We start from the raw sequence: 23,146 nt of genomic DNA, 5'->3' as shown, positions 1-23,146 counted from the left end.
AATTCCATTGCCTAAAATAAACTTTTATGTTATTACAAAAAAATGCTACTACAAAATGCACAGAGATGACATAATGGAGAGATTTTAAATGGATTTTTGTACATTAGATTAACCATATCCCTGAATAAAGTTTGGCTGAGTCTGAGCCAGTGATTCATCCTTACAAGATACGAGCAACAAAATTAGGACTCGTGTTTCAGGGGAGAGATATAGAGAAGCTTACTAATCAGAACAGTGATCTTTAAAACACAGCCAAGGAGAATGACTTGAAGAAAAGTAAGAGAGAGCTCGGAAGTAGGGGTCCTAAAAGTGGTCAGTTCCACCCGCGGGAAAACAGACAGGCCCATCTGGTATCTTTTCTGTGAACAGCGCAAGTACAGGGCTGTGCTGATGAAGAAGAAAACCACGGGAAACACCATGGCTTAGTGGTTAGAGCTCGGGCCTAGGAGTCAGCAAGGCCTGGGTTCTAGTCCCGGATCCACCACTCACCTGCTGTGTGACCTAGGACAAGTTACTTCACTTCTCTGGGCCTCAGTTACCTCACCTGTAAAATGGGGATTAAGACTGTGAGTCCCACGTGGGACAGGGACTGTGTCCAGTCTGATCAATTTGCATCGACCCCAGTGCTTAGAACATTGCTTGGCACATAGTAAGCACCTAACAAGTACCATAATTATAATCATAATTATTATTAACCAGATGAAAAGCCCCTTGCACTTTCCCGCTGGTGCAGAGAGTCCTAATTCAATAGCTAATTAAGCAGTAAGATGAAATAAAATGAGGTGGAGAGAATGTCATTCATTCATTCAATTGTATTTATTGAGCACTTGCTATGTGCAGAGCACTGTACTAAGCACTTGGGAGAGTACAATACAATAATACATTGGAATATTCTCTGGCCACAACGCGCTTACTGTCTACGTCCTCCTGAAATGTTGACTTTCTCCCGCTCTAGACTGTACGACCCTTGTGGGCAGGGAACGTGTCTATCAACTCCATTGTATTGTACTTCCCGAAGCACTTAGTATAGTGCTTTGCACACGGTAATTACTCAATGAATACTATTGATGGATTGCTTCAATGTGGGAGTGAAGTACCTGGAATGAACCACTTAAAATGTGTAGGAATAGCTCATGCACTGCATGCTTAGTACAGTGCTTTGCACACAGTAAACGCTCAATAAATACAATTGAATGAATGAATTGCCCTTCACACATGGTGTCCTAGTGGAAAAAGCACAGACCTGGGAGTGTGAAGACTTGGGTTCTAATCTTAACTCCACTACATGTCTGCCGTGTGACCTTGGGCAGATCACTTCTCTGGGCCTCAGTTACCTCATCTGTAAAATGGGGATTAAAACTGTGGCACATTCATTCATTGATTCATTCATTCAATCGTATTTATTGAGTGCTTACTGTGTGCAGAGCACTGTACTAAGTGCTTGGGAAGTACAAGTCGGCAACATATAGAGATGGTCCCTACCCAACAGCAGGCTCACAGTCTAGAAGGGGGAGACAGACAACAAAACCAAACATATAGACAGGTGTCAAAATCATCAGAACAAATAGAATTAAAGCTATATGCACATCATTAACAAAGTAGAATAGTAAATATGTACAAGTAAAATAGAGTAATAAATCTGTATAAATGTATACAAGTGCTGTGCGGAGGGGAAGGAGGTGGGGGGGAAGAGAGGAAAAAGGGGGCTCAGTATGGGGCACATAGGGGGCACATAGACTGTGTCCATCCTTGTTAGTTTGTATCTACCCAAGCGCTTAGTCCTTAGCAAAGTGCCTGACATATAGCAAGCATTTAACAAATACCAAAGTAAAAAAACAAACAAAAAAAATCTAATCATATCCAGGCCACATTTAAAGGCCAGTACTGGGATGGAAGCGCCACATCTTGAAGGCCTTCAGTTAGGCAGGAATGTATGGAATCAATAATGATAATAATAATAATAATAATAATAACAATAATAATAATGGTATCCGTTAAGCACTTGCTATGTGCGAAGCACTGTATCAAGCACTGGAATAGCTATAAGATAATAATAATAATAATAATAATGGCATTTATTAAGCGCTTACTATTTGCAAAGCACTATTCTAAGCACTGGAGAGGTTACAAGGTGATGAGGTTGTCGCCCAGGGGGCTCACAGTCTTCATCCCTATTTTACAGATGAGGTCACTGAGGCCCAGAGAAGTGGAGTGACTTGTCCAAGGTCACACAGCCGACAATCAGCGGAGCCGGAATTTGAACCCACAACCTCTGACTCCAAAGCCCGGGCTCTTTCCACTGAGCCACGCTGATGATTAGGTCTCATGCTGGGCTCGCAATCTAAGAACAATCACTGAATCCCCATTTTACAGATGAGGAAACTGGGGCACAGAGAAGTGAAGTGACCTGCTTGTTGAGGGCAAGGAATATACCTGTTATAATGTTATATCGTACTCTCCCAAGTGTTTAGTACAGTGCTCTGCACACAGTAAGCCCTCAGTGAATAAGTTTGACTGACCGACTGACTGAATTGCACACAGGCACACAGCTGGCAACTGGCAGATGTGGGAATGGAACCCAGGTCCTCTGACTCCCAGTCCCAGTTTCTTTCTATTATGAATTACTTATCATATTTTCAATTATTTATTTTACTACCTGTCTCCCCCTCTGGGCTGTCAACTCGTTATGGGCAGGGAACATGTCTCATAATTCTGTTGTATTATACTCTCCCAAGATCTTAGTACAGTGCTCTGCACATAGTAAGCACTCAGTAATCTGTAAAATGGGGATTGAGACTGTGAGCCCCATGTGGGACAGGGACTGTGTCCAACCCAATTTGCTTCTACCCACCCCAGCACAGACAGGTGGCAGACCTGGAATTAGAACCCAAGTCCTTCTGATTTCCAGGCCTGTGCTCGGTCCACTAGAGATGTGGTTCAATGGAAAGCGCTCAGGCTTTGGAGTCAGGGGACATGGGTTCAAATCCCAGCTCTGCCAATTGTCATCATCATCATCATCATCAATCGTATTTATTGAGTGCTTACTACGTGCAGAGCACTGTACTAAGCGCTTGGGAAGTACAAATTGGCAACATATAGAGACAGTCCGTACCCAACAGTGGGCTCACAGTCTAAAAGGGGGAGACAGAGAACAAAACCAAACATACTAACAAAATAAAATAAATAGAATAGATAATCTAGCTGTGTGACTTTGGGCAAGTCTTCTCTGTGCCTGTTACCTCATCTGTAAAAGGGGGATTAAGACCGTGAGCCCCCCGTGGGCCAACCTGATCACCCTGTAACCTCCCCAGCACTTAGAACAGTGCTTTGCGCACAGTAAGCGCTTAATAAATGTCATCATTATTGTTAAGCCACACTGCTTCCCCCGACCCTAGACTGTGAGCTCGTTGTGGGCAGGGATTGTCACTCTTTATTGTCGTATAGTATTTTCCCAAGTGCTTAGTACAGTGCTCTGCACACAGTAAGTGCTTAATAAATATGACTGACTAAATGAATGAATGAATAATCCCACTGATGTATTGATTTCCACTAAACCACAGTGTTTTCCCCCCAGAGCTTTCCAAACTTGGGCAGCCCTGAAATCCCTGCGGTGGATAAAGTTGGCCACTGCCCTGTGACCCCTTCCTGGAGCCCTCCTCTCTATCCCCTTTACTCTCCTAAATTCTGACTGCTCTAAAGCTCCACCTCCTACCTCCTCTTTCCTGTTCAGGTGAGTAACGGCCAAAGGTAGGAGATGAATCAGAAGTGCCAGCTCTGCTGCTATCCTACCCTGCAAACAGAGGTTCTGCCAGCTAACAGCCGAGGATTCTGGGTTTTGCTCAGTAATAATTATAATAATTAATAATAATTATGGTACTTGTTAAGGCTTACTGTGTACCAAGCACTGTTCTAAGCACTGGGGTAGATACAAGTCAGTCAGGTTGGACACAGTCCCTGTCCCACATGGGGCTCACACTCTTAATCCCCATTTACTGATGAGGTAATTGAGGCACACAGAGAAGTGATGTGACTTGCTGAAGGTCACACAGCAGACATGTGGCAGAGCTAGGATTAGAACCCAGATCCTTCTGACTCCTAGGCTCATGATTTATCCACTAAGCCTTCATGCTGTGTGACCTTGGGCAAGTTACTTAATTTACCCGTGCCACAGTTTCCTCATCTGTAAAATGGGGATTAAATCCACCTCCCTCCAAGTTAGACTGTGAGCCCCATGTGACACAGGGACTGTGTCCACCCGAATAAACTTGTATTTACCCCAGCATTTAGAATAGCAGTTGGCAAATAGTAATCACTTAACAAATACCATTAAAAGAAAACAAAAAGTTACGCTCATGTCCTTACACTCTATTACCACTATCTGAAATTTTTTTTAGTAACTGTCTCCTGCTGTGGGTTGCAAGCTGCTTGTGGCTAGGGATTATCTCTACCAACTCCATTGTATTACACTATCCCAAATGCTTAGTACAGTTATTTCTGCACACTAAATATTCAATAAATAACATTGACTGAATAATGAAAGAATTTTGCTTTAGGAAGAGGTGGATGTGGTTGGGTGTGGATTGTATGTACTTTTTTTTTATAACAATTTAGGAGTATAGTCATTTTTGGTATAGTATGTGGTTTTGAAACACAATTTTAAAGCACAAGAGAAGCGGCATGGCCTAGTGGATAAACCACAGGTCTGGGGGTCAGAAGGTGTTGGATTCTAATCCCTGCTCCGCCACTTGTTTGTTGTGTGACCATGGGCAGGGGACTTCCCTTCTTAGTACTTCATTTCCCTCATCTGTAAAATGGGGGTTAAGACGGTGAGTCCCATGTGGGACCAGGACTGTGTCCATCCTGATGATCCTTGTCCATCCTTGTATCTACCCAAGTGGTCAGCACAGTGCCTGGCACATAGTAAGCCCTTAACAATACCACTAAAAGAAACTGATAGACGGAAATGGGAGCATTATATCTGTATGTACCTGTAATGTATTTATTTATTTATCTAATTATTTATCTAATTATTCATTTATTTATTTGTATTAATGTCTGTTTTCCCCTCTAGACTGTGAGCTCATTGTGGGCAGGAATGTGTTTCCCATCATATTGTACTTTCCCAAGTGCTTAATACAGGGCTTTGCACCCAGTAAGTGCTCAGTAAACATGATTGAATTGAATTAAATGCATTGTAGGAAGAAACAGTTGGGTGCATAAATGATATGTCAGTTAAAGGCTTTATGCTGCCATGCTTCTCTATAGTGCTTTGGGTTTATCTTTTGGCAACTTCACATTATTTAAGACATAAAATAATGAGAGAAAAGGTGGAAAACAATCTGATAGTAATGGATATAACACTAATGGAGGAATTTCTATCCTAAAAAATCGTCATGGTGGTATAATTGAATCATCTACCCTCAACCTGTCTATTGCCATTGAATAAACTGTTACTGTAACTGAATGCTGGCAATGAACTGGAATCGGCTGAGAAAGGCTGAAACTTGGATCCGGGAAAAGGAATGAATCAATCAGTCGATGGTATTTATTGAGCACTCACTATGCGCAGAGCATTGTACTAAGCATTTAGAAGAGTAAAATACAGGAGAGTTAGTAAATCCATTCCCTGACCAAAAGGAACTTACATTTAGAGGGGAAGACAGGCAATAAGATAGATGAATAAGTTGGGGTGTTCAAGTTGGGGTGGAGTTGGGGGTGGGGTGAATATTAAGTGTTCAAATGGTATAGATACAAGCACCCAGGCAGTTCAGAAGAGCGAGAGAGTGTAGGGGAATGCAGGTTTAGCAGGGGAAAACGTCTTGGAGGAGATGTGACGGTTGGTGGAGAGAGTGGTGATCTGTCATATATGGATGGGGAGGGAGTTCCAGGCCAGGGAGAAGAACAATAACGACAATAAAAATGGCATTTGTTAAGCACTTAATATGTGCCTGGCACTGTACTAAATGCTGGGGTGGATACAAGCAAATCAGTCCCAGTCCCATATAGAGCTTACAGTCTCAATCCCCATTTTACAGATGAGGTAACTGAGGCACAGAGAAGTGAAGTGCCTTGTCCAAGGTGAAACACTGGATGTGGCAGAAACAGGATTAGAACCCACGAACCTCTGACCTCCAGGTCTATGCTCTATCCACCCACACCAGGGCCCAACTCACCTGCCCTAACCACCACCCTACCCTGTCCAAGCTTTGTCAGTGGTGGGGTGGGATGCCAGGCCAACAGCCCTGCTAGTGACATCATCACACAAGAGTGCATGCCCACCTTAACTTGTATGATATCATAAGTGCCTTGGTTAGAATCTGTTTATAAGCTCTTGAGGATTGGGATAATGTCCACTTCCTCTATTGATAGCTAACAAAAGCTTAATATGTTGATCTGCACAGAGTAGAAAAGCAGCGTGACTTAGTGGAAAAGAGCGCAGGCTTTGGAGTCAGAGGTCATGGGTTCAAATCCCAGCTCCGCCAATTGTCAGCTGTGTGACTTTGGGCAAGTCACTAAACTTCTCTGTGCCTCAGTTACCTCATCTGTAAAATGAGGATTAAAACTGTGAGCCCCGAGTGGGACAACCTGATCACCTTGTAACCTCCCCAGCACTTAGAACAGTGCTTTGCACATAGTAAGTGCTTAATAAATGCCATTATTATTATTATTATTATAAGAGCTCAGTAGATGCCATTGATTGATTGAAGTGGCAGAATTCAATCATCATCATCATCATCATCATCATCAATCGTATTTATTGAGCGCTTACTATGTGCAGAGCACTGTACTAAGTGCTTGGGAAGTACAAATTGGCAACATATAGAGACAGTCCCTACCCAACAGTGGGCTCACAGTCTAAAAGGGGGAAACAGAGAACAAAACCAAACATACTAACAAAATAAAATAAATAGAATAGATACGTACAAATAAAATAAATAAATAAATGAATAGAGTAAAAAATATGTACAAACATATATACATATATACAGGTGCTGTGGGGAAGGGAAGGAGGTACGATGGGGGGGATGGAGAGGGGGACGAGGGGGAGAGGAAGGAAGGGGCTCAGTCTGGGAAGGCCTCCTGGAGGAGGTGAGATCTCAGCAGGGCCGTGAAGGGAGGAAGAGAGCTAGCTTGGCGGATGGGCAGAGGGAGGGCATTCCAGGCCCGGGGGATGACGTGGGCCGGGGGTCGATGGCGGGACAGGCGAGAACGAGGCACAGTGAGGAGATTAGCAGCAGAGGAGCGGAGGATGCGGGCTGGCTGGAGAAGGAGAGAAGGGAGGTGAGGTAGGAGGGGGCGAGGTGATGGACAGCCTTGAAGCCCAGGGTGAGGAGTTTCTGCCTGATGCGCAGATTGATTGGTAGCCACTGGAGATTTTTGAGGAGGGGAGTGATATGCCCAGAGCATTTCTGGACAAAGATAATCCGGGCAGCAGCATGAAGTATGGATTGAAGTGGAGAGAGACACGAGGATGGGAGATCAGAGAGAAGGCTGATGCAGTAGTCCAGACGGGATAGGATGAGAGCTTGAATGAGCAGGGTAGCGGTTGGGATGGAGAGGAAAGGACGGATCTTGGCAATGTTGTGGAGCTGAGACCGGCAGGTTTTGGTCCTGGCTTGGATGTGAGGGGTGAATGAGAGAGCGGAGTCGAGGATGACACCAAGGTTGCGGGCTTGTGAGATGGGAAGGATGGTAGTGCCGTCAACAGAGATGGGAAAGTCAGGGAGAGGGCAAGGTTTGGGAGGGAAGACAAGGAGTTGAGTCTTCGACATGTTGAGCTTTAGGTGGCGGGCAGACATCCAGATGGAAATGTCCTGAAGGCAGGAGGAGATGCGAGCCTGGAGAGAGGGGGAGAGAGCAGGGGCAGAGATGTAGATCTGGGTGTCATCAGCGTAGAGATGATAGTTGAAGCCGTGGGAGCGAATGAGGTCACCAAGGGAGTGCGTGTAGATTGAAAACAGAAGGGGACCAAGCCCTGAACCTTGGGGAACCCCCACAGTGAGAGAATGGGAGGGGGAGGAGGAGCCTGCAAAAGAGACTGAGAAAGAATGACCGGAGAGGTAAGAGGAGAACCAGGAGAGGACGGAGTCTGTGAAGCCAAGTTCAGATAGCGTGTTGAGAAGAAGGGGGTGGTCCACAGTGTCAAAGGCAGCTGAGAGGTCGAGGAGGATTAGGACAGAGTAGGAGCTGTTGGATTTGGCAAGCAGGAGGTCATTGGTGACCTTTGAGAGGACAGTTTCCGTGGAATGTAGGGGACAGAAGCCAGACTGGAGGGGGTTGAGGAGAGAGTTGTTGTTGAGGAATTCTAGGCAGCGAGTGTAGACAACTCGTTCAAGGAGTTTGGAAAGGAATGGTAGGAGGGATATGGGACGATAACTAGAAGGTGAGGTGGGGTCAAGAGAGGTTTTTTTTTAGGATGGGAGAGACATGGGCATGTTTGAAGGCAGAGGGGAAGGAACCAGTGGAGAGTGAGCGGTTGAAGATGGAAGTTAAGGAGGGGAGATGTTATAGCAGAAATGACTGTGCCAGCTCTATGAAAGGTAAGAGCTTCCTGTACCTTCTCCGAGGTAATTACAGTACTTTCACAAAGACATTCAGATGGCACATTCACTTCCCTCTTTTTTATATAACCTAGGACAGGGTTGCCCTCTCAGGGTGGCACCTGGAGAGTTTCCAGTACTCTACCAGTCTCGGCTACTGGAGGGAGAGTCGAACAGAGGCCTATCCATTCCTTTCCTAGCTTGACCTGTGGCTAGCAAGTGGAAGGCCATCTGCTATAAGTTAAAACTCACCCATGCTGGGCGGCAGCAGTATGGGAGAGAGTCGAGGGTGGAGACTCGAGTTGACTGCGTGGAAGGTGGCAATGGTAAACCACGTCTGGATTTTTACCAAGAAAACTCTCTGGATCCACTACCAGAACGATTGCAGTTGGAGAGCGGGGCGTTCTGGGAGAGATGTATCTGTGGTGTCGCTATGGGTCGGAAACGACTCGACGGCATAAGACAAGGACATGGTTATCTATTCGTGCTCGTAAGAGCTCTTGCGGGAGAACAAGGTAAAAATCATCTTTACTTTGAGTCACCTACTGGAGAGTGCATTTAGAAAGAGCACACTGTTGATGGAGCCAAGCCAAGAAAACCAGGGTGACAGTGACAATGAAGTACTGCTGTTACAGTCCTTTCTCTCCAGGCTAAAATGAATTCCTATCCTGTTTTCCATCAGCCCCTTGCCAGAGGTTAGAGATGCCCTATTCCCATCTGAAAGCACAGAACCCTGTACTGCTCTTCAACAACCCTTCTCCCATCTCTACACTCCACTCCACAGTCAAGACCATCTGGAGCCACATAATTGCAACCTTTTTTTGTCTAGTTCGTATGTGTTTCTGTTGTATTGTGCATGGAGGTTTGTGAACAAACAGTCCACCTCTAGCGACTTTCTTGAATCGTGGGGCTGTGGCCATTATTGAAAAGATTTATCTGACCCAGATACAGCTCTCCATAAATGAAATGATAAGCAAATCAACCTTTGATTTCACACTCCCCAATCCTTATAAATACATTTTCACTGCAGCTTCTGCAGTGCTGGAATAATTTTGAAGATTTCAGGAGAGTGGCAAGAAATGACAAAACACTCGATTCAGAGAATCAGTACGACCATCGTTTTGTAAAAGGTCTGTTTAGAATATCTTAATAAAAACGATAATAAAAATAATGTTAAGGGTATCTAAGAGCTTACTGTGTTTCAATCTTTGTATTAAGGGTTGGGATAGATAGGAGATAATGAGATCAGACTCAGTCCCTGTTCCACATGAGACTGACAGTCAAAATAAGAAGGAAAACAGATATTGAATTACCATTTTACAGACGAAGAAATTGAGGTCCAGAGAAGTTAAGCAACTTCCTCAAAATCATGCAGCAGGCAAGTGGCTCTGCTATTTCCCCTTTTCTGTAACTCTTTCTCCTATCCCTCATCTATTTAAATGTCTGTCTCCCCTTCTACAGTGTAAGCTTCTGTGGGCAGGTACAGTATCTACCAACTCTCTTGCCTTGTACTTTTCCAAGTGCTTAGTACAGTGCTCTGCACACAGTAAGTGCTCAATAAATATCACTGAGAAGAGGCAGAGTGGGGTTTGGAACTCAAGTCCCCAAGTCCCAGGACCAAATTCTTTCACTCAAGGTTGTCTTCTCTAATGCCAAGCTACTCACTGTACCTCGATCTTGTCTATCTTGCCACCGCACTCTCACCCGTATCCTCTGGCCTTCCCTTTTCATATCTGACAATCACTCACCCCCTCTCCAAAGCCTTATTAAAAGTATATCTCCAAGAGGCCTTCCCTAATTAAGCCCTCGTTTCCTCTTCTCCCACTCCATTCTCTGTCACCCATGAACTTGGATTTACACCCTTTACTCACCCCTCCTTCAGCCCCACAACACATGTGTACATAGCTGTAATAATAATAATTAAGAATTGTGGTATTAGTTAAGCATGTACTATGTGCTAAGCACTGGAGTGGACACAAGCCATTCAGTTCTTGTCCCACATGGGGCTCACAGTCTTAATCACCATTTTAAAGCTGAGGCAACTGAAGCCCAGAGGAGTGAAGCAAACTTGCCCAAGGTCACACAACAGACAAGTGGCAGATCTGGGATTAAAACCCATGACCTTCTGACTCTCAGGCCCAAGCTCTAGCCATGACACCATGCTGCTTCTGTAATTTGTGATTTATTTCAATGTCTGTCTCCCACTCTAGACTGTAAGGTAGTTGTGGGCAGGAAACATTTCTACTGACTCTGTTGTAATGTACTCTCCCAAGTGTTGAATACAGTGCTCTGCAAATAATAACAATAATAATGATGGCATTTATTAAGCACTTACTATGTGCAAAACACTGTTCTAAGTGCTGGGGAGGTTACAAGGTGATCAGGTTGCCCCATGGGGGGCTCACAGTCTTCATCCCCATTTTCCAGATGAGATAACTGAGGCCCAGAGAAGTGAAATGCCTTGCCCAAAGTCGCACAGCTGACAATTGGCAGAGCCGAGATTTAAACCCATGACCTCTGACTCCAAAGCCCAGGCTCTTTCCATTGAGCCACGCTGCTTCTCTAATAGTAGAGAATAGTAAACATTCAATAAATGCAATCGATGGTTTTGCATTAGGCCAGGGTGCTTCTCAGTCTGTCAATTGGCAAAGCTGCCAGACTCTCTGATGTTCAATCCAGGGACATCTTGGCAGAAATAATAATAATAATAATAATAATAATGGCATTTATTAAGCGCTTACTATGTGCAAGGCACTGTTCTAAGCGCTGGGGAGGTTACAAGGTGATCAAGTGGTCCCAAGGGGGCTCACAGTCTTAATCCCCATTTTACAGATGAGGTAACTGAGGCCCAGAGAAGTGAAGTGACTTGCCCAAAGTCACACAGCTGACAAGTGGCGGAGCCGGGATTTGAACCCATGACCTCTGACTGCAAAGTCCGTGCTCTTTCCATTGAGCCATGCTGCTTCCCTGTAGAAGCTGTGTCCTAAATGTGTCCTAAAGCACACCTAATGTAGAAATGTGTCCTAAAGCACACCTCTGCCCCAGTCTGTGTAGTGAGTGGGGAGGAATTCATTTGATTCATTTATTTCATTTAAAGGGTTATTCTTGAAGAGTCCCTTTACTAGGCAAAAGAAGAAAAAAAAAAGACCTTAGGCCCCTGAAAAAAGGTCTGCATGACAAATTGGTGGGGTTTATTCTTGAAAGGCAGCATGGCTTAGTGGAGAACTGGCCTGGGATTCAAGAAGCACCTGGGTTCCAATCCTGGCCCTGCCACTTATCTGCTTTGTGACCTTGGGCAAATCACTTATGTTCTCTTTACCTCAGTTTCCTCAACTGTAAAATGGGGATTCAATACCTGTTCTCCCTCCTACTTAGGCTGTGAGCCCCATGCAGAACAGACTATGACCAACCTGATTAATTTTACCTAACCCCAGAGATTAGAACAGGGATTGATACATATTAAGTGCTTAAGAAATGCCATAAAACAAGCAAACGTAATGCAGACAAAATAGAGTTAACACAGAAGCCAGGCCTTGGCTTTGCCTTTAAATGAGGGTGAGGCCTTGGAAGGCCAGGGAAAGAGAGGCAGGAAACAAATGACTTCAATGAAGGTCACAGCAAGCCACAATTAGTAGGGAGGGTCCAGATAAGTGCATTACCGATAGACATTGTCCAAGCCTGCATGAGGCAAGTGCAGATATGAAATGATTTCTTTTTTTCCCTCAATGGAAGAAATCAGGTTTTGATCTGAAACTTCTCAGGGTAAATTTAATCTCCGCTGCTAACCAAGTGATAGTTGGGAAGACAGATTGATGTACTCAGGGCTCGATGTAGCATTAGCCCTGTTACGGGAACACTTAGCAACCTTGCCGTGAGTGACTACTGTTGGGAAGAGGCTGTATCGCTTGTTGGCCGAGTTCCTAGCCCTGTTTTATGATCTTATCTGATGATGATGATGGCATTTATTAAGCGCTTGCTATGTGCGAAGCACTCTTCTAAGCGCTGGGGGGGATACAATAATAATAATAATAATGGCATTTATTAAGTGCTTACTTTGTGCAAAGCACTGTGTTAAGTGCTGGGGCGGTTACAAGGTGATCAGGTTGTCCCACAGAGGGCTCACAGTCTTCATCCCCATTTTACAGATGAGGGAACTGAGGCACAGAGAAGTTAAGTGACTTGCCCAAAGTCACACAGCTGACATTTGGCGGAGCTGGGATTTGAACCCATGACCTCTGACTCCAAAGCCCGGGCTCTTTTCCACTGAGCCACACTGCTTCTCATGCAAGGTGAACAGGTTATCCCACCTGGGGCTCATAGTCTTAATTCCCGTTTTACAGATGAGGTAACTGAGGCACAGGTAAGTGAAGTGAACTTGCCCAAAGTCACACAGCTGACAAGTTGCCACTTGTCGGGATTAGATCTCATGACCTCTGGCTCCCAAGCCCTGGCTCTTTTCACTGAGGCTTGCTGCTTCTTTTATCTCTTATCTTGTGAAGCAGTATGGCTTAGTGGATAGAGCATCGGCCTGGAAGTCAGAAAGATCTGGGTCATAGGACCGGCTTTGCCATTTCTCTGCTGTGTGACCTTGGGCAAGTCACTTAACTTCTCCATGCTTCCATTCCCTCATCTGTGAAATGGGGATTAAGACTGTGAGCCCTATGCAGGACAGGGACCACGTCCAATCTGATGTGCTTGTAACCACCCCAGCACTTAGTACAGTGCCTGGCACATAGTAAGTGCTTAACAGATACCATAATAATCATTATTATTATTATTATGTTGCAACCAGTCTTGGATGGATGGTTTGATTGTCTCTTCACCAGGCTCCCTTAATAATAATAATGATGGCATTTATTAAGCACTTACTATGTGCAAAGCACTGTTCTAAGTGTTTGGGAGGTTACAAAGTGATCAGTTTATCCCATGGGGGGGCTCACAGTCCTAAACCCCATTTTACAGATGAGGTAACTGAGGCCCAGAGAAGTTAAGTGACTTGCCCAAAGTCACCCAGCTGACAATTGGTGGATCCGGGATTTGAACCCATGACCTCTGACTCCAAAGCCCGCGCTCTTTCCATTGAGCCATGCTGCTTCTCCCTTGCTCCTGCTCTTTTCCTGCAACTTCTCAGAGCAGCACTGCAGCTCCCCAGAGCTCTGGGAAGTGCAGGGAGGAAAGAAACAAGGAAGAGGAAGAAAGACTGAAGATATGGGGAGTGTGAGATGGACATTTTCCTTCATAGTGAGTGTAAAATATTTCTTTGTGAGGATAAATCCAAGACAGTGAGCATTCTCACCTCAGGTTGGACATGGTCCCTGCCCCGCATAGGAACACTGTGCTGAGCGCTTTGTAGAGACGATAGACATGTCACCTGTCACAAGGAGCTTACAGTCTAGAAGGAAAGACGGACTTTAAAATAAATTATAGATATATACGTAAGTGTTGTGGGGCTGAGGGTAAGGGTGAATATCAAGTGCTTAAAGGGCTCAGATCCAAATGCATAGGTGATGCAGGAGGGAGAGGGTGGAGGGGAAATTCATTCAATTGTATTTATTGAGCACTTACTGTGTGCAGAGCACTGTACTAAGCGCTTGGAAAGTACAATTCGGCAACAAATAGTGACAGTCCCTACCCAACAATGGGCTCACAGTCTAGAAGGGGGGAGACAGACAACAAAATAAAACAAGGGGACAGGCATCAGTAATGCCAATATAAATAGAATTAGTGATATATATACATCATTAATAAAATGAATAGAATTATAAAATAATAAATATGTACATATATACACAAGTGCTGTGGGGCGGGGGGAGGGGTAGAGCAGAGGGAGGGAGTAAGGGTGATGGGGAGGAGAGGAGGAGTAGAGGAAAAGGGGGGGCTCAGTCTGGGAAGGCCTCCTGGAGGAGGTGAGCTCTCAGTAGGGCTTTGAAGGGGAGAAGTGAGGCTGATATAATAATGATAATAATAATGGCATTTATTAAGCACTATGTGCAAAGCACTGTTCTAAGCACTGGGGAGGTTACAAGGTGATCAGGTTGTCCCACGTGGAGCTCACAGTCTTAATCCCCATTTTACAGATGAGGTAACTGAGGCCCAGAGAAGTTAAGTGACTTGCCCAAAGTCACCCAGCTGACAATTGTCAGAGCTGGGATTTGAACTCATGACCTCTGACTCCAAAGCCTGTGCTCTTTCCACTGAGCCATGCTGCTTCTCTATGATATGAGAAAGCACCTCCCTCCCATCTATTGAGATGGCCACGAAGTTGGAGCTGGAGGAGGCAGAGGACTGGGTTTATGGTGAAGAATAATAATAATAACAATAATATTTGTTTAGTGTTCACTATGCGCCAAGTACTGTATTAAGTGCTGGAGGTAATATATAAGATAATCGGGCCAGCCACGTCCCTGCCCGCCATGAGGCTCCCAGTAAAAGGGAGAGGGAGGACAGGTACTGAATCTCCATTTCACAGAGGAGGAAACTGAGGCCCAGAAAAGGGCAGTGATTTGCCCAAGGTCACAAAGCAAGCAGGTGGCAGAGCCTTCTAGGTTAATATGCAGTTTTGCATAATGACTTACAGGAGAAATAACAGTTCCCGGTGCAGGGCAATCAGCAGACCAGGAAAAAGAAGTTTGCTTTGAAGAGTGATGTCCATTTGTTAGATAGAATGCACAATTAACCCAGACCATAGCAAAGATATAAATGGAACTGGTCGAGAGGTTGGATATTATACTTCAGAGAGAGACCGCAGGAGCAAAGCACAAAGAAAGAACCACCCTGTGGGTTTCTTCGCAGAACTTAACAAACATTCTGACACTTCTGGGAAACAGCAGCAACCTTTTCTTCCCCTCTACTTCACACCTCCTCACAGGACAAGTTAAAAAAAAAAGAGAATTATCACCATTCCACCTACTTGGAAAGACCCCTGGGTGTGAATAAAATGTTCTGGAGCAGATTCTTGCTTTATGACTCGGGTTTCATAATTTATTATTTTTTCTTCATTTCATGTTTGTAAAAAACCCAACAAACTAGCACAGGCAATGGACATTTTCATGTTCTCCCCATCTGTCCCTCGCTGAAAATGCTTCTCAATCATAATAGCAACCCAAGGATTAGGTCCTGCAGTATTTAACCCAGAACTCTTCTCTCTCTGCCTTTAAAATCTGGACATTTTGGGTGAACTTGACATTATTGGATAAATGAGGACCATTTTTCCCTTCCCACAATTATGTACCCATGAGTCAATAGTTCTTATCACCCCCAAAGAGTGGGTGTCTGCAAAACAAAATGTCCTATGTGCACGTAATGCTGTTAAGACCAAATTCACAACTGTGATTCAGAGGAGAATGATCTCCACGGGAAAACTTTATCATATGATTCCTATCTCTAGCACCTAGAAAAGCAACTTTTATCTGTCTTTCCTGTTAAAGGGTATAGCAGGGATTAGAGCACTTTGAAGTGTTTTGCCCTTCAATAAAATTCAAGTTTCCCAAACACAGAGACCCTAAGCAACTCTGGAAATATGTAACAAATACTAAAGATTGTCCCTTGAACGCATGAGAGTGGAATGTTAATTTGAAATTGACCTTAGACATTTGGAGTTAAGCACTATTTAATATAAAATTGTGTCTTCTGGGAAGAAGATCTCCTCTCTTTCCCCTCTAAATTTTTTAAAGGAGAACTTAATTAACTGAGTCTTCTACCTTTGATGGCCTGAGCTTTGGATAATTGGAATTAGATTTCCAAATCAAGAAAATGCCTTGCAAATCCAGAGCTGTTTCTGACCCTCCATCTTAGTCTTGGCAATGGATAGCTGTTGACATTGTAGACAATCATATGTGTTACTAGATATAGTTGTCTTTGAGATTTGAGGATACTGGTGAGATTTGGTCCACATGCATGGGTGTGACTGAAGAGATGAATAAACCTTCAACACTAATAACACCTTCAGTTCCGTTGTCACGTTTGCTATTGGAAAAGTCTCTGCTGATCACCATTACCTTCTCAGTTTTATGATTTTCCTGAAGCCCCTAAAATCACACTACTCCTAATCACTATATGGCAAACTGGTATTATTAGTAATAATAACAATAATAACATTTGTTAAACACTTGCTATGTGTCAAACACTGTGCTAAACTCTGGAATAGATTCATTATGAACATATCATACCACAGTCCTTATCCCAGAAAAGGCCTCCCAGTCTAAGGGAGAGGGAGAGAGGATATCATCCCCATTTTACAGAAGAGGAAACCAAGGGATAAAGCAGTCGAGTGACTTGTCCTAAGTTATCCAGCGGGCAAGTGGCAGAGCAGAGTTTAGAACCCAGATCTCCTGATTCCCACCCTTGTGCTCTTTCCATCAGGTGATATTCCTTCTCAATCAGTAGTATTTATTGCCTATAATGTGCAGATAACTACACTAAGCACTGGAAAGAGTAGAATAGCATAGAAGAATTCATCAGTCAATAAATCAGTCACTAGTATTGATTGATTACTCTGCACAGAGTAATCTGTGCAGAGCACTATACTAAGCACTCAGGAGAGTACAATGCAGTATTCTCTAGGGGCTGACAAGCCAATGCTCTTAAATTCCGGGGTCGTCCCCCCCGCCCTACCTCCTTCCCCTCCCCACAGCACCTGTATATATGATTGTACAGATTTATTGCTGTATTTATTTTACTTGTACATATTTACTATTCTATTTATTTTGTTAATGATGTGCATCTAGCTTTATTTCTATTTATTCTGATGACTTGACACCTGCCAACATGTTTTGTTTTGTTGTCTGTTTCCCCTTTCTAGACCATGAACCCGTTGTTGGGTAGGGACCATCTCTATATGTTGCCACCTTGTACTCCCCAAGTGCTTCGTACAGTGCTCTGCACACAGTAAGCGCTCAATAAATACGATTGAATGAATGAATGAATATCATTTGAGGTGTAGTTTCCCAACCACTAAATATTTCTTTGGCCCTTCTTGTTTATGTCTTCCCCACTACCATTTCAGCATCCCACCCAGGCCTCAAGAACCATTCTAATACTGGTAAACTGATTGCATTCCAGGCTACCATGGTGGGAATCCCTCACCCCGCCATTTGCTAAGACAGATGAAGAAGCAACATGGCTTAGTGGCTAGAACACAGTCCTGGGAGTCAGAAGGACCTGCTTTCTAATTCTTGCCTGCTGTGTGACCTTAAGCAAGTAATTTCACTTCTCTGCACCTCAGTTGCCTCATCCGTAAAATGGGGATTGAAACTGCGAGCCCCACATGGGAAAGGGACTGTGTCCAACCCTATTTGCTTGTATCCACCCCAGCACTTAGTACTGCACCTGGCACACAGGGAGTGTTTTACGAATACCATAATTATTATTATTTTGATGTGTCGCAGATGGACTTTCTCCAAAGGTCAAGGGTGAAGACTGAAGTAGATTTGACCAAACTGAAGTTCCATCCACCGGCAGTTGGGTTTGAGGCCACGTTGGTACCCTCCTCTGTCTACATACCAAAGAACACACTCGTCTTCTTAGTTTGGTTTGTTCCTTTCTCTGTCTGAGCAAACATTCTTGGACGGCCTTCTGTTTTTATATCAGAATTCATTTATTCTTTCAATCATATTGACTGAGCACATCCTGTGTTCAGAGCACTGTACTAAGTGCTTGGGAGACTACAATATAATGGTGAACAGACACAATCCCTGCCTGCAATGAACTTACAGTCTAGAGGGGGAGATAGACATTAATAGAAATAAATGAAGAACAGATATGTGCCTAAGTGCTGTATGGCTGGGAATAGGGTTAAATAAAGGGAAAAAGTCAGGGTGATACTGAAAGGAGTGGGAGGAGAAGAGGAAAGGAAGGCTCAGTCAAGGAAGGCCTCTTGGAAGAGATTCAGAGACAAGGGTCAACTCCTCCACCGATGTGAAAATCTTTAGGAAGCCAGCAAAAAGACTGTAAAAGCTTGTTGTGGGCAAAGAATGTGTCTACCAACTCTGTTGCCTTGCCTTATCCTTGCCTTTCCTCAGAATAGATCTCATCTTGCCTTAGAATAAAAGCTCCTTAGACTGTAAGCTCACTGTGGGTAAAGAACATGTTTGTTTATTGTTGTATTGTACTCTCCCAAGTGCTTAGTAGAGTTCTCTGCACACAGTAAGTGATCAATAAATTTGCTTGATGGATTGATTGATCATCCCAGAGGGAGTCCACCTTGGTTTTTACAAATTCACAGTATTGCAGATGCCTTGGGGGCTTCATTCATTCATTCATAGCTATTGAGTACTTACTGTGAGCAGAACACTGTACTAAGCATTTGGGAGACTACAACACCACAATATAACAGGCACATTCAAGCAGCATGGCACAGTGGAAAGAACATGGGCTTTGGAGTCAGAGGTCATGGGTTCAAATGCAGGCTCCGCCAACTGTCAGTTGTGTGACTTTGGGCAAGTTACTTAACTTCTCTGTGCCTCAGTTACCTCATCTGTAAAATGGGGATTAAAACTGTGAGCCCCCCCGTGGGACAACCTGATCACCTTGCAACCTCCCCAGCACTTAGAACAGTGCTTTGCACATAGTAAGCACTTAACAAATACCATTATTATTATTATTATCATTCCCGTCCCACAATGAGCTTACAGTCCAAAATGGGAGACATATGTTAACATAAATAAATAAATTATGGATACGTAAGTAAGTGTTGCAAGACTGGGGGCTGGGGATGGTGAATAAATTGAGTTAGTCAGGGTGACGAAAGGAGCGGGAAAAGAGGGAATGGGGCCTTGGTCAGGAAAACTCTCTTGTAGGAGATGTGCCTTCGATAAGGCTTTGAAGTGGGGGAGAGTATGACAGAGAGATGACAAAGAGAGAGTGGTGGGACACTATTGCCTTGCTCACCTGACACACTTTTAAGTGCTTGGATGCAAAATACTTCAATCCTCTGTTCCAGAGTTTAGTCCTTCAGACATGGAAGTCTGATTGACTATGACCTTTGCTTTGGGTTTGTTTGTTTTTTGGTATTTGTTAAGTGCTCATTAAGTGCCACACACTGTACTAAGTACTAGGGTATATATAAGATCATCAGGTTGGACACAGTCCTCGTCCCTCATGGGGCTCACAGTCTAAACAGGAGGGAGTAGGATTTCATCCCCATTTTCAGATGAGGAAACTGAGCCACAGAGAGGGTAAGTGACTTGCCCAAAGTCACACAGCAGAAAAATGTCAAAATTGGGTTTAGAACCCAGGTCCTCTTATTCCCAGGACCGTGCTCTTTCCACTAAGCCACACTGCTGTTCTGCTGTAACCTCAGTTTCCAGAGGGATTGCTAAACAAGCAATTAATCAGTGGTTTTTACTGAGCACCTTCTTGGCAAGAGCACGTATTAAGCACTTGAAAGACTGCAATTTAGAAGGCAGATAAGAGTTTGGCCATTGCCTTCACCTCAGATTTTCCAAGGTTACCAAAGTCTTTCAAGTGTTCCTTGCCAGTGGAGCTGATTTTTATGTAGGCATCCTGTGAGGAATATGAATTTACATGTATTAACTCACTCTCAGCCATTTTATCCAAGTGATTATCACTTTAACAAGAGCCTTCTTTCATTCTGTTTAATGTGAACAACTCTGTTAAAACACAGGGGTTTGAGAAACTCCAAGAAATTTATTGGAATTGGTTTACATCCCCGGATTGTGAGCTTTTAGTTTTTGTTTACTATGCCTGGAAACCAATGAACTCATTACCCAGGCTGCGATGTATGTAAACTCCATGCAAAATATCTGAGCAAGAAAACTGATCTCTGCAAGAGAGGAGAATGAATAATGAATTTCTTAAAAATAAAACGATGAAAAATACAATAAAATCTAAGACCCAGTTCACTAAGCACGCGAACCATCCACAGACACACTTTATCAATCCCATGCAAAATATCTCGGAAGAAAATGAATCGTTTTAACAAGAGAATGAATTATTAAAATAGTGAAAGGATTAATTATTAATAATTTCAGGTGAAAAATATAAGTTGCCATTAATTTCTCAGGTGAACCAGAAAAATTCTGCTTATGATAGATATGCTAAAGGTTTTAGGTGATGATTATCCCCGCTCCCAGCTCCACAGCCCTTATGTCCATATCAGTCATTTATTTATTTCTATTCATGTCTGTCTCCCCACCTCGCGACTGTAAGCTTGGGAAAGTATCTTCTTATTGTTATATTGTATTCTCCCAAGTGCTTATTACAGTGCTCTGCACACAGTAATTGCTCAATAAATAAGACTGAATGAATAAATGAAAAGGTACTCTATAAGGTAAACCTGTCTGTCTTGTTAGTTCCTTAGCAGGGAGGGGGAGAGTGGGATTGAGACCTGCTGAGGGAGAGAATTCACCCTCATGCAAAATCCACTGAGGAGTTGGACAACAGACCTTCCGCCTGAAAGGGAGTCATTTCACCAAAAATCAATCAGTGATATTTATTGAGTGCTTACTATGTGCCAGGCACTGTACTGAGGACTTGGAAAAGTACAACACAATAGAACTGATTGATTCATTCATTCATTCAATTCATTTGATTGTATTTATTAAGCACTTACTGTGTGCAGTGCACTGTACTAAGTGCTTGGGAAATTACAATAGGACAATTAAAAGTGACATTCTCTGCCCACAAGGAGCTCGAAATCTAGAGTGGGAGAGATAGATATCAGTACAAGTAATTAAAATGACAGATATGTATATAAGTGCTTTGGGGCTGGGAGAGGGGAGAGCAAAGAGTTTTTGTTTGATATGGAGGTGGATGGGCAACCACTAGAGTTTTTTGAGGAATGGGGTGATGTGTCCAGAATGTTTTTGTGGAAGAATGATCTGGGCAGTAGAGTGAAGTATGGACTAGAGTGGCGAGAGGCTGAGAGGTCAGCAAAGAGGCTGATGCAGTAATCCAGGTGGGATAGGATTAGCAATTGTATTAACATGGTAGCAGGATGGATGGAGAGGAAAGGGCAGATTTTAGCGACATTGTGAAGGTGGGACCAACAGGATTTAGTGACAGATTGAATATATGGGTTGAATGAGAGAGAGGAGTCAAGGATAACACCAAGGTTATGGGCTTGTGAGACAGGAAGGATAGTGCTGCTATCTACAGTGATGGGAAAGTCAGGAAGAGGACAGGGTTTGGGTGGGAGGATGAGTTCTGTTTTGGACATGTTAAATTTGAAGTGACGGAAGAACATCCAAGTAGAGATGTCCTGAAGGCAGGAGGAGATGCGAAACTGGGGTGAGAGAGAATCAGTGCTGGAGGTATGGATTTGGGTGTCATCTGCCTAGAAATGGTAGTTGAAGCCACAGGAGTGAATGGGCTCTCCAAAGGAGTGGGTGTAGTTAGAGAGTAGAAGGGGACCTAGAACTGAACCTTGAGGGACCCCCAAAGTTAGGGGGTGGGATGCAGAGGAGAAGCCCGCAAAGGAGACTGAGAATGAACATCCAGAGAGATGAGGCAGAGTCAGTGAAGCCAAGGTTGAATAATGTTTCCAGGAGAAGGGGATGGTCCACAATGTCGAAGACAGCTGAGTGGTGGAGGAGGATTAGGGTGGAGTAGAGGATATTGATTTGCAAGAAGGAGATCATTGGTGACCTTTGAGAGGGTGGTTTCTATGGAGTGAAGGGGATGGAAGTCAGATTGGAGGGAGTCAAGGAGAGAATTGAAGGAGCGGAATTTGAGACAGCGTGTATAGACAATTCGCTCAAGGAGTTTGGAGAGGAATGGTAGGAGGGAGATGGAGTAATAACTGGAGGGAGCTGTGGGGTGAAGGGAGGGTGTTTTTTTAAGATAGGGGAGACAAAGTTATGCTTAAAAGCAGTGGGGAAGAAGCCATTGGGGAACAAACAGTTGAAGATGACTTTTAGGGAAGGAAGAAGGGAGGGGTCGAAAGTTTTAATAAGGTATGAAGGAATCTGGTCAGATGCACATGTGGAGGGTGTGGTTTTTGAGAGAAGGCAGGAGATCTCTCTAGAGAAACTGCTGGGAAGGATGGGAAAGTTGAAGAGGGGACCGGAGGGGGAGGGACTGAGGAGAGGCAGTGGTGATTTTAGGGGGCCTACATCCGATGGTGTCAATTTTTTTAATAAAGTAGATGGCCAGGTTGGTGGGGGCAAGGGATGGGGGAGGTGGGAAGACAGGGGGCCTGAGGAGGGAGTTAAGTGTCTGGAAAAACTGGCGAGAGTGATGGGCATGAGTGTCAATAAGGATAGAGAAATAGTTTTGCTGGGCAGAGGAAAGGGCAGAGTTAAAGCATGAAAGGATAAACTTAGATTGGACAAAGTCAACCTGATATTCAGATTTCCACCAGCAGCACTCTGTGGCTCAAACACAAGAGCGAAGGAGATGGACTGTGCAGTTGATCCAGGGCTGTGGATTAGTGGGACGAGATCGATGAAGGAATAGGGGAGTGAGTGAGTTGGGTTCAATAGAGAGAGTGGTGTTGAAAACGTCTATTTGGTTATCAAGGGTGGGTAGTTTGGGTATGGAGGCTAAGTGGAGCATGATAAATTGCAAAAATTCGCTGGGGTCTGGGGATCGGAGGTCTCTGTGGGGGAATAGTACAGATTTACAGGGAGGAGGTGTGTGGGAGAGGA

At 44.0% G+C, this 23,146-nt stretch overlaps 1 non-coding gene across 1 annotated transcript; it reads left to right on the top strand.

Moving 5' to 3' along the window:
• Window positions 1-8,644: 8,644 nt before the first annotated feature.
• Window positions 8,645-8,782, top strand: LOC119928084. Its single transcript, XR_005451040.1, has one exon. It is a non-coding gene; the product is annotated as a small nucleolar RNA SNORA7 (small nucleolar RNA).
• The last annotated feature ends 14,364 nt before the right edge of the window (window positions 8,783-23,146 follow it).

This window comes from Tachyglossus aculeatus, chromosome 4, assembly GCF_015852505.1.
Source record: "Tachyglossus aculeatus isolate mTacAcu1 chromosome 4, mTacAcu1.pri, whole genome shotgun sequence".
NCBI classification, from domain to species: Eukaryota; Metazoa; Chordata; class Mammalia; order Monotremata; family Tachyglossidae; genus Tachyglossus; species Tachyglossus aculeatus.
The sequence above is the reverse complement of the archived record's forward strand: the minus strand, read 5'-3'. Positions and strand labels throughout refer to the sequence as shown.